Below are 14,731 nucleotides of genomic sequence, written 5' to 3'. Positions count from 1 at the left end.
TGCGTGTGTGTCTGTCATTCTCACAAACACATTCTCATCTCCCGACCCAACACATACGTGGCTTGTTGTTGTTACTTTTTTACTGCTTGCAAAGTGGATTATTTGTGGTTTCTGGCTGGTCTGTGCATTTCTTAATTTGCATTTCTTACGCTTATATTCAGTTCTTTGAGTAGTGAGTTCTAAAACGACTAGCCTGTTGTGACTGGAGTAATTATCTTGTTGGTAATTGATGCTCCTGGCAGTGGCTGGCATGTCCCTGTAGCCCCTGAGAGAGGCAGAGCAGGGGGTCTCCACATGCTGTCCTTGCCTGCAGACACCACTCCCGTAGCTCCCATTGATCAGTAACAGGGAATCATGGCCAGTAGAAGCTGTGGTCTCAGTGCCTGTAGATGAGGGGTAGCACATGGAGCCATTGCTGTACATGCCAGCTGTGTTCAGGAGTGGTGCAGGGCCAGGGCAGGAGTAAGCCTGTCTCAACCCCACTGCTCCATCACCTGGAAACCATCTCAGTTAAACTTTGCCCAGCCAGAGCCTGCTTCCTGAACCCCTGTCCCAGCCCTGACCCTCTTCCTGCACCCAAACTCCTTCCCAGAGCTTGCACCCTGAAACCCCTCCTGGACCCTAATTCCCTGCCCTGGACTGTGCCAGGTGCCCTTCCCATGCTCCAAATCCCTTGGCCCAAGACCAGAGCCTTTACCCCAACCTCCTACCCAGCCTGGTGAAAGTGAGTGAGGCTGGGGGAGGAAGAGGGATGGAGTGAGCAGGGTGAGGCCTTGAAGAAGAGCTGGAGCAGGGGCAGGGCCTCAGAGAAGGGGCAGGAAAGAGGTGGGGCAAGGGGATTTGGGCTTGAGGTAGATCTCACATTGCACTTAAATTGAAAAAGTGATCTTGTGGTTAAAAAGATTGGACACCGCTGCTCTAAGGAACCATTCAAGGTAGGACCAATACAACTGCAACTACACTGCATGTTTGAGCATTTCAATGTACAGCTTACATAGTGATTAGCACATAGACTCAGCAGACTTTTGAGCTGTCATCTAAGAAGACACTTCTCATACACTCTTTGTAGGCACCCAGGCCCAGATTCACAAAGGTACTTAGGCTCCAGATTTCTGCTGGAATCAGTTGAGACTGGGAACTGAAATCCCTTTGGGCATCTGGGACCAAGGTCCCAATTCAGAGAAGCATTTATGCACATGCTTATGTATAGTCCAGAACAAGATCTGTGTAATTTTAAGCACATGTTTAAGTGTTTTCCTGAATAGGAATGCTTTCCTGAACCACAGCTAAAATGATCATGAAAGTGTCAGAACGTACCAATTTTGTTGTGCTTTAATGTTTTATTTTAATTATCCAAAACCAAAACAACAATGTTTTCTACTTTATTTTCAAAATGTGTCTTTCCTCATTACTGTACCTCTGACAATCTGAGGTACTTTATCCCACGTTCTGGTAACAATCATTTCTCAATTAATAAGAACATTTTGTTTCCAGTTGCGTGTACTTGTGATGTTAAATGTTTACAAAGAATATAACCGCAAAGTTCTCTTGGCCTGTGACTAATCTTCAAGTCCCATAGTCAAATTTCAAACAGCTGTTGTAAAATGAGGTATCTCCGGGTAAGCTTCTTATACCCTTGATGCCAAGCTTCCTTTGGATTGTCATATAAGAAAGGCTAAAGACATTTTATGGTGCCTTTTGTGGTCATAAAAAGCACAGTATATGTTAAAGAATTTGAGCGAGAAGGCCAAGGACATGCGATCAAAGGTTAAAATAGTGTATGCGTTGGAAAAACTAGTGAGATTGAGGAGACTGATATACAGAAAAGGACAAGAGTGACAATACCCTTCATGTGTGGTTCTAAAACAAGGTGGCTACGTTTAGATTGGCATGATTTTGCAGAAATACTTTTAACTGAAAGTTGGGTTCTTTCTCATTACTTTCCTTCTCCCTCACGTCTAATAGGTGAGAAGGCAGAAGTGCGTTTTTGGAATGGTTTGCATGTGGCGAAGGAGAGGCAGCTCAGGTGTTGACTATACAGTTGCACCTTCACAGATGCTGTTGCAAGATCAAGACTGGAGGGCCCAGCAGCACTGCCAACCCCATGTTTTCACAAACCATGAATCAGGCTGGTACAATCGGGGAAATTGGCTTTAAAAATCATTAGATTTTTGAAAAAATTATTTATTTGCCTTCTGCTTTGTGAGCCTTTAGGGTTCAGGCTTTCAGGCTTTTCTCCATCATTATAAGGAGTGGAAACTTACTTTTACAAAATGAAAGTCCCTGGAAATCCCATGAATCCAGGGGCTGAGGCTTTAGGAAAGCCACCAAATATTGCAATAAACTCACAAGCACTGGCATTACTACAACAGGGAAAGGAAGGGCCTGCAGAGCACAAGGATAGCATGAAAGAGGCCTCAGAGAAGAGGCTGGCTGTAAGAAAAGGAAACAACAGGACTACTCAGGCTGGTGTCATTGTAGAGTGGAGAGGGCACGTGGGGTAATACAAATAGAGACTAAGTCAAAGAATATCATTTGCAAACATCATTGCTGTGATGTTTATCCTCAAGTAGATCATGCATGTTAAATAAACACCAGAGCTAACATATCCCTATGCGCTCTTTCCCGCAAATTGATACTTGACATTTATCATCTTTACTCTTTTTGTACAGTCTTAACCATTTTGGAGCCTGATTCTCTTCCTGACCCTACCCCTGATTTGCTTTCCTGCCCCAGGCAAGTTATGTAATCTGCTTGTGTTTCTGCATCCCCAATGTAAAATAGACACAAATGTTTACAAAGCAGTTTAAGAGTGATGGATGAAAAGTATTATACGGCATATTTTGAAAGCCCTTTAAAAATGTGAATTAGAACCACTTCTGTGCATTGTTTTATAATTATTGCACAGAGGGGGAAATGGAGGCAGGGAAGTTAAGTGAGTTGCTCAAAGGGGGAACCAGTATCAAAGCCAGGATTAGAACTCAGAAGTTATTAACTCCTGCTTCTGTGCTTGGCCTGCTAGGAAACCCACTCTCCTAAAGGCAGTAGCCTAGCAAATTAACCTACTATCATCTTACTGACAGTTAAGCCCTTACTAGTTATTTAGAACAATAAAATGAAGGGCTGTTTGCTATGTTTGGATTTCCAGACTGTCTAATCTTTGGCTGAGAGGTCAGCTAGATCAATTTTTTCCAGCCTGTGGAATTGGCATGAGGCACAGACCTTTGTACAGTTGATTCATAAACATGCAGAATACTCCTGTGCTCTTTTCTCTTTAAGGCACACCTTAATAGAATTTCTGAGAGGTCAAAGTTCACTCTCATTCGGTAGAGCAGCTCTACTGTATCCTTCCTTAAACATGGCATTCTTTAGTCTTCAGAATCTCAGCTTCTGTTCAAATACCTGCTCCTGCAGCATAGACGCAGCACATGCAGGTGTATCTCTCATGTGTACTTTGTTTTTGTGTAAAAAATGCTTTTGTCCCTTTATCCAGTGCACATTGTCCTTTTTAGTTTTTGGAGGTGCTCTCTGGGCACAGACTAATTCTAGTTATGGTGATAAATGATAGTGCTCTTGGTATACTAAGGCTGTACCTCTCTAGGATAGGAATTTTTCTGAAGTGACCAGAGATAATTGAACATTTCTTTTTAACAGTTTACAAGTGCTGTAAAATGTTAGCCACACTAAAAACAGCAAAAAGTTTCCCCCAAAATGTTGACAATTTTTTAAAGCAAGCAAGCCAATCAAACAAACAATCCGGGTGAGATTTCAAAGGTGTCAGCCAGTTCCAATGTAGATCACAATTTAACAGTGAGATTATCCTTGTGGACATTTTCCCTTGCATTGACCATTGTGCTCTGTCATTCTCAACTGTGCATGAACCACTTCTTCTCTTTTACCTGATTGCACAGTGCTTAGCAGCAGCTGCACATGTAGTAAAGTAACATTAGTTCCCTAATGTGTTTTTAGCATCTTTTAATGCAGTTTAGCATTTAGGAACAAGAAGAGCCAGTATCATATGATCAGCCAGCTCTTCAAAGACCAGAATCCTTGAACTACCAATGTCAGGGCTATGTAGAAGAGCAGAATAATGTTTCAGGGTTTTCACTGAAAATCTTTGAATCGGTGAGATTCTGAACCTTTTTGTAGCCCTGTCACACACAGCCAGGAAAGGGTGTGAGCTAATTGTTAAATTTAGTTCAACAAGTTCCTCATTAGGGGCAAATTACCTGAGTTTGAAATCTGCTAATTTTCCAATCAGGGTGAGTGTTTGCACTTGTGATTTGGAAATAATTACCACATGGTATAACATCTAAACTGGTGTGAAGGCTAATGGGTAAAGGATTAGTTTCCTTGGAATAAGAAAGGGTGTGAGCTATGTTTACCAACAGCTTTGTTTGTTGCCATCCTTGTAGAGGTCTTGTATGCATAACGTATGAAGATTATTATACAGTAAATTTGATTTGTATCTCTTAGTGCTAGTGTGGATAAGCAATAGTGGGCCTCAGACATGGGTGCAGCCATGTCTCAGGCTCCTCTCTTTTGCCTACCTTCTTGAGAGACAGGAAACTCATTCCTTTGTCTGCTGTGGTTGTCCCTGCAGACACCTCAGCTCTCTAGCAATGGAACCGGAGATCCCTTTGAACACTAGGTGGCTTTTATCTGTCATGCTGCAGCTCCTGCAGCAGTTTCTGCAGGCTGCCTTCCTGGCCCTGCAGCAACATAACCCCCAGCTCATTGTGGAGAACCTCATCATCTCTCTGCATGCGCATATCATGCAGCTGGACCCCACTGTGCACTGCCGCTAGTGGCATCTGGAGACCTGTTCTGACTGGGGGGACCGGCTAGTTATGGAGTGATGGGATGACCAGCAGTGGCTCCAGAGTTTCCATATGCAGAAGGACACCTTTCTGGAGCTGTGTGAGTGGCTCGCCCCTGCCCTCAGGCAATGGGACACACACATGCGAACCGCCATCCCCCTTGAGAAGGGGGTTGCCATCATCCTTGACCACACCTTGACCACACCAAGCGACGCTTCAATGCTGGGATCAGCAGGCCCACATGGTGGTGGAGGCACCTTCGGGCGTTCTGTTGCCTCCTCACCAGGCTGGACGTTGGGAAGCAGAACATCCCCCAAGTGGTGGCTGTGTGCTGTGTCCTTCACAATATATGTCAAAGGAAGGGGGAGACATCCCTGCCAGGGTGGGGGACAGAGTGTATATATTTAAAAGCAACAGTTTTTTTTCTCTTGTAGACAAGGGCTGGGGTGAGAATCAAAGACAACGCTGAAAACTCTTGTTGTGTCTTTGTTCTATGGAACACAAAGCACTAAGCAGGATATTAACTTGAAATGTACATTTGTATTTAATTTGAAATGAAAATTCCCACCAAAAACATTTTTGAAATTGAAAGCTCACTACATGGAGCTTTTCCAAACTTGAACATCCCTGAGCAAAGTCTTCAGGCTCAGTCCAAGCCCTGCTGCTTTTGAGCCATGTGCCAGTCGAGGAAACACCAACCTCACTTTTATTCCACTTTTGAACCTGGATGTGAAGAGTGGAGCTGTAAATAGAACTAGTTGTAGGTCCTATTATTGCAATCATAGATAACGCCTCATTGTCAAGTCCCAATGCCCACTTTCATAGGTGAAAAGAGTGTATACATTTGTTGGCTTTAAAACAAAAAATGAGGATGCAGCTAGAGAAATGTGTATGGCTATAAAGTAGACAATTAACCTAGTTTTTAATGTGAAAATGTAGTGTACGTGAAATTTACCAGTCTCACTGTGGGGGAGACAATATATGCAGCTGCAGTGCTGTCAGGAGCAGCACGGCTATGGAATTTTGCTCCCCAGTGCTTTTCACCCACATAAAGTCCAATGGCTTAAGTGATGGGGTCTTTTATGTGTCCTGTGTCCGAGGGGTGAATTTAATCTATTCTGTAATGGTTTGTGTCCTGGAGTTAATTTGTTCTTCCCCCCCAGATTGAGTAATAGGCCCAGCCACTGTAAAATGGAATAACACAACGCAATAAACTAGAAGTGTTCTAGTTTTTACTGTGCTTCCCAGTCCAGACATGAATAAAATGTTCTTGGTTTAACTTTGCTATGTGGGTCCCAAGATATGAGAGGGACAAAGTAATATCTTTTATTAGACCAACTTCTGTTGGTGAGACAGACAAGTTTGGTGGGGTTTTGGGGTTGTTTTTGTTTTGGAGGGAGTTGAGGACTTGGGGGAGAGGCCCATTGGGATCACTCTGGAAGTGGTAACCCAGGCTGACCACTCCCCAGGTAGTCCTCACTCAGAGCATGTCACAGGGCTCCAGCTGCCTTCACTCCTGTAGTAGCAGCCAGGAGCCTCGGCCCTTTTGAATCACTGGGCCCTGGGGCAGTTGCCCTCACTGTCTCCCGTCCCTCATTGGCAGGCCTCAGTCTGATCACTGCTTTATCACATGGCCTCTAGATATTATAGGAAAAAACCCTTGATTTGAAGCAATCACACATTCTATTGGATAATCTCCACAGGGCATAATTAGTGTCAAGGTGTGAAAAACGTGTATAGTACAGTATATGGAAACTTACTGTTCTATCAAATAGTCTTCTGAACATCATTGTAGTACAAATAAGTACCACTAGGTGCCACACTTGAACAGTTCACCATTGCCAATGTCTTACCTATTGCAGTTCATTCCAAATAAATCCCTGGCAAATGATTGAGAGAAGCCAGAGGTGCCTTGATGAGCACACTGCTTTATTAGAGACTTTGTGTACTGTTTGTTTTGTCCTTCAGTTTTCTGCTTTAACTGGTAGCTTTACAGTTTAATTCACAAAGGCTCAGTTTCTGTGCCCATAAAGAACTCTTGCTGATGGTAATTTTGAAGAACAGTGTGCTCCAGATGCCTTGAGGAATATCGGCAAAAACAGACCTAAAGCTGGCTTTCCATTCCTGCTGCTGCAATCTCGGCTGCAAGACATGGATTACTTGCTGTGACTTATTTTAGGGGAAATAATGACCTCGGGTACCCTGCTTCCCTCCCCTGCCGAGATATGGCTGTTATTTTGGAACCAAACAACTTTTACTCATCAGTTTGCTTTCATGGGAGGAGGGGAGGAACACCTTAATTTATAATTCCAAATATTTTAAAACTGTATGAGACATAATACTTGCTATCATTGCCACAAATGCTGCAGGTATTAGCCTAGCATCAAACCTACTTTCAAGTGCGCAAACGGCATGATGAAAGAAATGTTGACTGATAATAACTTAGCATTCATCTATCGCATAAGCTTTTTTAGTCTGGGGACAAAGGCTTTCTCTTTGCACTATACGGTACTGTATCTAGTAGGTTTGGGTGGTGTAAAATCCCCAGACAAATAAAGCATCTTTAGTGCTGTACAAAAAATATGCCACCATTACAGCTTATTTCTGTCATCTGTCCAGAGGCCCCCACAAAAGACTGCTTATAGGACATGTAATTATGCAAGTTTGCAACTACTGAAGAGCTGGCTTTTGTCCTCAAAACAGAATGTAACTGAATGAACTCTGGTATTACTATGTCCCATTACTTAGCATCATTCCCCCAAGTTTCTGTAATGCCTGGCCATTCCACTAGCAGTATTTCTGTCTGTCATTCATTGGCAGGGCTTTCCCTATGCATATGCAGAATACACAGCTGCGTAGGGCACCTGAAAATTCGGGGCACTGCCGGGACAGCAAGTAAGAGCAGCTTGGCTCTTGCACAACCTTCTGTCCCAGCAGGAGGAGAGGCTGCAGGGAGGGCCACCCAGAGGGACAGAGAGGGAGCATCCCGGTTAGCAATTTTTGGCAGTGCCGAAGGGGGGCCGTGCACTTTCCGAATGCTACCATGAGTCACTTATGCGTGGTAGCACTCGGGAGGTGAACTGTCTCCCTGTTCCCATGCCAAAAATTGAATTGCTAAATGGGGTGTCCCCTTGTGCTCCCTCTTTGACCCTCTGGGTGGCCCTCCCTACACCGCCTGTCCCCATAGGCACCAGTCACCTGTGCTACCACAAATCACTTAGGCTACATTTACATTGCAATGCTATTTCGGGACTCTAAGGGTACGTCTACATTGCAACACTATTCCGAAATAACTGAGTCTGCGTCTACACAGCAGGCAGTTATTTCAAAATAATATCAAAACACTGTCAAGCTGGAGGACTTATTACTCCGACTCCTGTAAACCTCATTGTAGGAGGAATAAGGGAGGTCGGAGAAAGAGTGCTTTATTTCGAAATAAGTGCTGTGTAGATGCTCCCAATTTTGAAATCAGCTATTTCAAAATGAGCGACGCAATTGACTTAGCTCAATTTGCGTAGCCTATTTCGAGATAAGCCCTGCTGTGTAGAAGCACCCTAAACTATTCTGAAATAGCTATCCTGCATCTTAACAGCTAGCCAGTTATTTTGGGCTCACTATTCCAACATCCCTGTAAACCTCATTCCACGAAGAGTAAGGGATGTTTTGGAATAGCAAGTTATTTTGAAATTTGGCACGGTGTAGAAATAAGCTATTTCAAAATAAGCTATGCAATGTGCAAAGCTCAAATTGTATATCTTATTTCGAGCTACAATGTGGTGTAGACGCCCTCATATAGTGCCCAAAATTATAACAATGTGAATGCTGTGTGGGGCAGTTACCTTCTTATTACCACCACTGATTCCTCCTGACCACAGGGTACACCACTAGTTGCAGGCTGGGGTGGTTCTGATTCCCAGCGCAGCCAGGTCACAATGTCTGCAGCAGCCAGGCATTTAATTCCCTGCTGGACTCTTGCAGGTAAGGGGCCATGGGGAGGGGATGGGGAGAATCGGGGGAGAGAGGGCTGGGGGTAGGAACAAGTCACGGGGATCATGTGCGAGGATTGATAGGGCCCCATAAATTCTAAAGATAGCCCTTTTCAATGGTCCCCATTCTATATGTTTACTTCAAATGTATACATTTCAAAATGATTCCCCCCCCCCTTAGATTAATGAGAATATCACTTGTTTGTTGTTTCCACGTGATGCCAGATCTGTCCATGTCAGGCTTTGGCTGTCCTGAGGTGCTGAAGGACATGGCATAACAAACCAAGACAGATTCTGTTCTATGCTGCAGGCAACTGGTTGGGCTCGTCTACACTGGCCCCTTTTCCGGAAGGGGCATGTTAATTTCAACTATCGTAGTAGGGAAATCCGCGGGGGATTTAAATATCCCCCGCGGCATTTAAATAAAAATGTCCGCCGCTTTTTTCCGGCTTTTCTAAAAGCCGGAAAAAAGCGGCGGACATTTTTATTTAAATGCCGCGGGGGATATTTAAATCCCCTGTGGATTTCCCTACTACGATAGTTGAAATTAACATGCCCCTTCCGGAAAAGGGGCCAGTGTAGACGTAGCTGTTGTGTTTCTGTTCTGTATCTAATGGCCAGGAGTCAAAGCATTTTTAATTCCTCTACAGAGTTTGCTCTTTATAATAGGATTCCTACAATGAAGATCTTTGTGCAGACTTCATAGAATCATAGAATACTAGGACTGGAAGGGACCTCGAGAGGTCATCGAGTCCAGTCCCCTGCCCTCATGGCAGGACCAAATACTGTCTAGACCATCCCTGATAGACATTTATCTAACCTACTCTTAAATATCTCCAGAGATAGGGATTCCACAACCTCCCTGAGCAATTTATTCCAGTGTTTGACCACCCTGACAGGAACTTTTTCCTAATGTCCAACCTAAACCTCCCTTGTTAATTTTCACTTCAGCTTCCTGCATTGGAACAGCTGTCAGCCTAAGCAGATGTGCCCCTTAACATCTTTAGTTCTTTCCAGAGTAGTGACACACGGGATAGGGCATGTATGGTCACTCCTCCTCTTACCCCCACCCCCACCCCCACCCCCACCCCGGTCCTCGATTTCTTCAGGATAAGCACAGCTGAGGAGAACATGCCTGGGAAAGGCACCAGCACCTAGCACCTCTGATAGTCCCATTAAGAGGCACTGGAGAAGGGAAGAGAGACCAGGCTAGTAGCTTGGCTCTGCCAGATTGGGCATGGGGAAGCCTGCTGAGTCCCATCCTGTCCTCACTGGCAGCCAAAGTTACTAATGCTCAGCAATAGGTGTCAGGAGCCTGCACCATGCCCACAGCAGAGAGACAATGAGAACTATGGAAAGGAATTGTGAGAGGAGTGGGGACCAGGAGATGCTAACTTGAAGTGGGAGGGGAAGTATATGCACTGACTTGGTGGGTACTCTGGGGCTGGAGCTCCCATGGGGAAAAAAAACAGTGGCTGCTCAGCACTCACTCTCAGCAGCCCTGTGGATCAGCTCTTCCTGCATCATCCCAGTGCCTCCTGCTTGCTGCAGATCAGCTGTCATCAGCGTTCTGGAGATGCTGGAGGGGAGAGGAGAGAGTGAAGGCAGGTGCTTGTGGGGATAGGGTGGAACAGGGCAGAAAGAGGTGGGCTGGGGGCGGGAATAGTGGTGGGAAGGGGGGTTGAGAGGGAAGAGGCAGAGGTGAGGTGGTGCTTTGGGGTAAGTGATGGAGTAAGAGTAGAACCTGGGAGGGAGTGGGGTTTGAGCACTCCTGGGAATATGAGGAAGCTGGTGTCTATGCTAGCGCGGGGGGAGGGGGAGCGGTAAGCACGGGACCTGGAATCTGGACTCTTGTGTTCTATTCCTACCTCCTCTACTAAATCACTTCCTCTCTCTGTGCCTGTTTCCCACATGTAACAATAATTGGGGTAATAGCACTTTTACCGATAGGAGTAGTTATTATGAAACCATGAACCTTTCACCAGTTGTCATGGAGAGGTTCTTAGGTCACAGTAACACACACACACCAGGGAGGAAATGAGGGTATATGATGAAAATATTGGACAGCTAAATGTAAGTGCCCATCACAGTGGAGATGCATGTATTGCATCACTGATTATTTTAGCATCTTTACTTCGGGGACACCATTTAGAGGGGCGAGGGAACTGTAGCTCCCCTCCCCTGAAGTTTGAACCCCTGTATTTCATATTTGAGGTCTCCTTAAAGTGCATGCCCTGGTCTAAGGGGCAGCTCTTATCTGCAACAGAGCTTGTGCTGCTTCCAGCTTTGCCTTTGGAGCAGGGAGTTTGTTTATAAAAGGAGGGTGATTAAGATAAAAAAGACTTGTCATTCAAGTAATTCAAGGATAATTAGATGACCATGAAAACATTGCCAGGTATTCTTTTAAAGATAACAGGGAAAAGAATAGGAATAAATATTGGTGTGCTCCAGGGGTCTGCATTGGGACCAGTGCTGTTCAACTTATTTATAAATGATCTTGAAAAAGGGGTAAACAGTGAGGTGGCAAAATGTTCAAATGATACAAAATGACTCAACATAGTACAAAGCTGACTGCAAAGACATCTCATAAAACTGTGTGACGGGGCAAAACAATGGCAGATGGAATTCAGTGTTGATAAATGCCAAGTAATGCACATAGAAAAATATATTCCCAACTATACATACAAAATGATGGGGTCTAAATTAGCTGTTACCACTTAAGAAAGAGATCTTGGAATCATTGTGGCTAGCTCCCTGAAAACATCCACTCAATGTGCAGTGACAATCTAAAAAGCTAACAAAATATTGGAAATCGTTAGGAAAAGAACAGATAATAGAATCATAGAATCATAGAATCATAGAATAATAGGACTGGAAGGGACCTCGAGAGGTCATCGAGTCCAGCCCCCCGCCCTCAAGGCAGGATCAAGCTCCGTCTACACCATCCCTGACAGATGTCTATCTAACCTGTTCTTAAATATCTCCAGAGAGGGAGATTCCACCACCTCCCTTGGCAATTTATTCCAATATTTGACCACCCTGACAGTTAGGAATTTTTTCCTAATGTCCAATCTAAACCTCCCCTGCTGCACTTTAAGCCCATTACTCCTTGTCCTGTCCTCAGAAACCAAGAGGAACAAATTTTCTCCTTCCTCCTTGTGACACCCTTTTAGATATTTGAAAACCGCTATCATGTCCCCCCTTAATCTTCTTTTTTCCAAACTAAACAAGCCCAGTTCATGAAGCCTGGCTTCATAGGTCATGTTCTCTAGACCTTTAATCATTCTTGTCGCTCTTCTCTGTACCCTTTCCAATTTCTCCACATCTTTCTTGAAATGTGGCGCCCAGAACTGGACACAGTACTCCAGCTGAGGCCTAACTAGTGCAGAATAGAGCGGCAGAATGACTTCACGAGTTTTGCTTACAACACACCTGTTGATACAACCTAGAATCATATTTGCTTTTTTTGCAACAGCATCACACTGTTGACTCATATTCAACTTGTGGTCCACTATGACCCCTAGATCCCTTTCCGCCATGCTCCTTCCTAGACAGTCGCTTCCCATCTTGTATGTATGGAACTGATTGTTCCTTCCTAAGTGGAGCACTTTGCATTTCTCTTTATTAAACCTCATCCTGTTTACCTCTGACCATTTCTCTAACTTGCTAAGGTCATTTTGAATTATGTCCCTATCCTCCAAAGAAGTCGCAACCCCACCCAGTTTGGTATCATCTGCAAACTTAATAAGAGTACTCTCTATCCCAATATCTACATCATTGATGAAGATATTGAATAGTACGGGTCCCAAAACAGACCCTTGAGGAACTCCACTTGTTATCCCTTTCCAGCAGGATTTAGAACCGTTAACAACAACTCTCTGACTACGGTTATCCAGCCAATTATGCACCCACCTTATCGTGGCCCTATCTAAGTTATATTTGCCTAGTTTATCAATAAGAATATCATGCGAGACCGTATCAAATGCCTTACTAAAGTCTAGGTATATGACATCCACCGCTTCTCCCTTATCCACAAGGCTCGTTATCTTATCAAAGAAAGCTATCAGATTAGTTTGGCATGACTTGTTCTTCACAAACCCATGCTGGCTATTCCCTATCACTTTATTACTTTCCAAGTGTTTGCATACGATTTCCTTAATTACCTGCTCCATTATCTTCCCTGGGACAGACGTTAAACTGACCGGTCTATAATTTCCTGGGTTGTTCTTATTCCCCTTTTTATAGATGGGCACAATATTTGCCCTTTTCCAGTCTTCTGGAATCTCCCCTGTCTGCCATGATTTTTCAAAGATCATAGCTAAAGGCTCAGATACCTCCTCTATCAGCTCCTTGAGTATCCTGGGATGCATTTCATCAGGACCTGGTGACTTGCTGACATCTAACTTTCCTAAGTGATTTTTAACTTGTTCTTTGTGTATCCTATCTTCTAAACTTACCCTCTCTCTGCTTGTATTCACTACGTTAGGCACACCTCCAGACTTCTCGGTGAAGACCGAAACAAAGAAGTCATTGAGCATCTCCGCCATTTCCAAGTTCCCTGTTACTGCTTCTCCCTCCTCGCTAAGCAGTGGGCCTACCCTGTCCTTGGTCTTCCTCTTGCTTTTAATGTATTTATAAAAGGTCTTCTTGTTTCCCTTTATGCCTGTAGCTAGTTTGATCTCATTTTGTGCCTTTGCCTTTCTAATCTTGCCCCTGCATTCCCGTGTTGCTTGCCTATATTCATCCTTTGTTAGTTGTCCTAGTTTCCATTTTTTATATGACTCCTTTTTTATTTTGAGATCATGCAAGATCTCCTTGTTAAGCCAAGCTGGTCTTTTGCCATATTTTCTATCTTTCCTACACAGCGGAATAATACAGATATAACAGCTTACTCCTATATAAAATCATGGTATGCCCACATCTTGAATACTGTAAGCATATCTGGTCATCCCATCTAAAGAAAAGATATTTGGGATTTGGAAAAGGTACAGAAAAGGGCAACAAAATTATTAGGGGTAAAGAACAGCTTCCATATAAGGAGAGATTAAAAAGACTGGGACTTTTCATCTTGGAAATGACTAAAGGGTGGGGAGATACGTTTGTGGTCTATAAGAATAATTGAATAAGGAAATGTTATTTACTTTTTTACTAACATAACATGAAAAGGCCACAAATAAATTTATAGGGAGCATTTTTAAAACAAACAAAATAAATTATTTCTTCATGGTCAACTGTAGAACTCTTTGGCAGGGAATTGTGGAAAGGCCCGAAGGATACAGGGTTCCAATAAAAACAAAATAAGTTCAAGGAGGATAGGGGCTTCACTAGTAGCCAGGATAGGCAGGGATGGTATCACTAGCCTCTTTACTGCCAGAAGCTAGGAATGGGCAATATGATTTAATCATTTGATGGTTGTTTCTCATGTTCATACCTTCTGAAGCACCTGGCATTGGCCACTGTTGGAAGACAGGATACTGGGCTAGATGGACCATTGGTCTAGCCCACTGTAGCCATTCTGATGATCTTATATAGAACCCAAATATATCTGCCCCCTGAAGTAACCCACTAGATCTCACTCCCCTCCCAGAGCAGAAAGAGAACCCAGGAGTCCTGACAGGATCTCTCTCTCTCTCTCTCTCTCTCTGTGCAGGGGGTCAGACTAGATGATCATAGTGGTCTCTTCTGACCTTAAAGTCTATGAGTCTATGAGTCTCTCTCCCTGCAAAGTTAGCAACAAAGTAAGAATATGCATTCAAATGTTAAGCCTAATCAGTGTCTCTTAAGTGACATTCCACAATATGTCAGAATACATTTGTATTATAGCTGAGTAATATTTATCTAATTTTCTTTCTTTTATATAGGAATTAGATACAGTCCTGCTGTCAGCTGATTGCTAAATTATTTGCCAAAAGCCTAGTTTTGCAG

The sequence above is a fragment of the Pelodiscus sinensis genome, chromosome 1 (assembly GCF_052426305.1).
Source record: "Pelodiscus sinensis isolate ZL-2025 chromosome 1, ASM5242630v1, whole genome shotgun sequence".
Lineage (NCBI taxonomy): Eukaryota > Metazoa > Chordata > Testudines > Trionychidae > Pelodiscus > Pelodiscus sinensis.
This window is presented reverse-complemented; position numbering follows the sequence as displayed.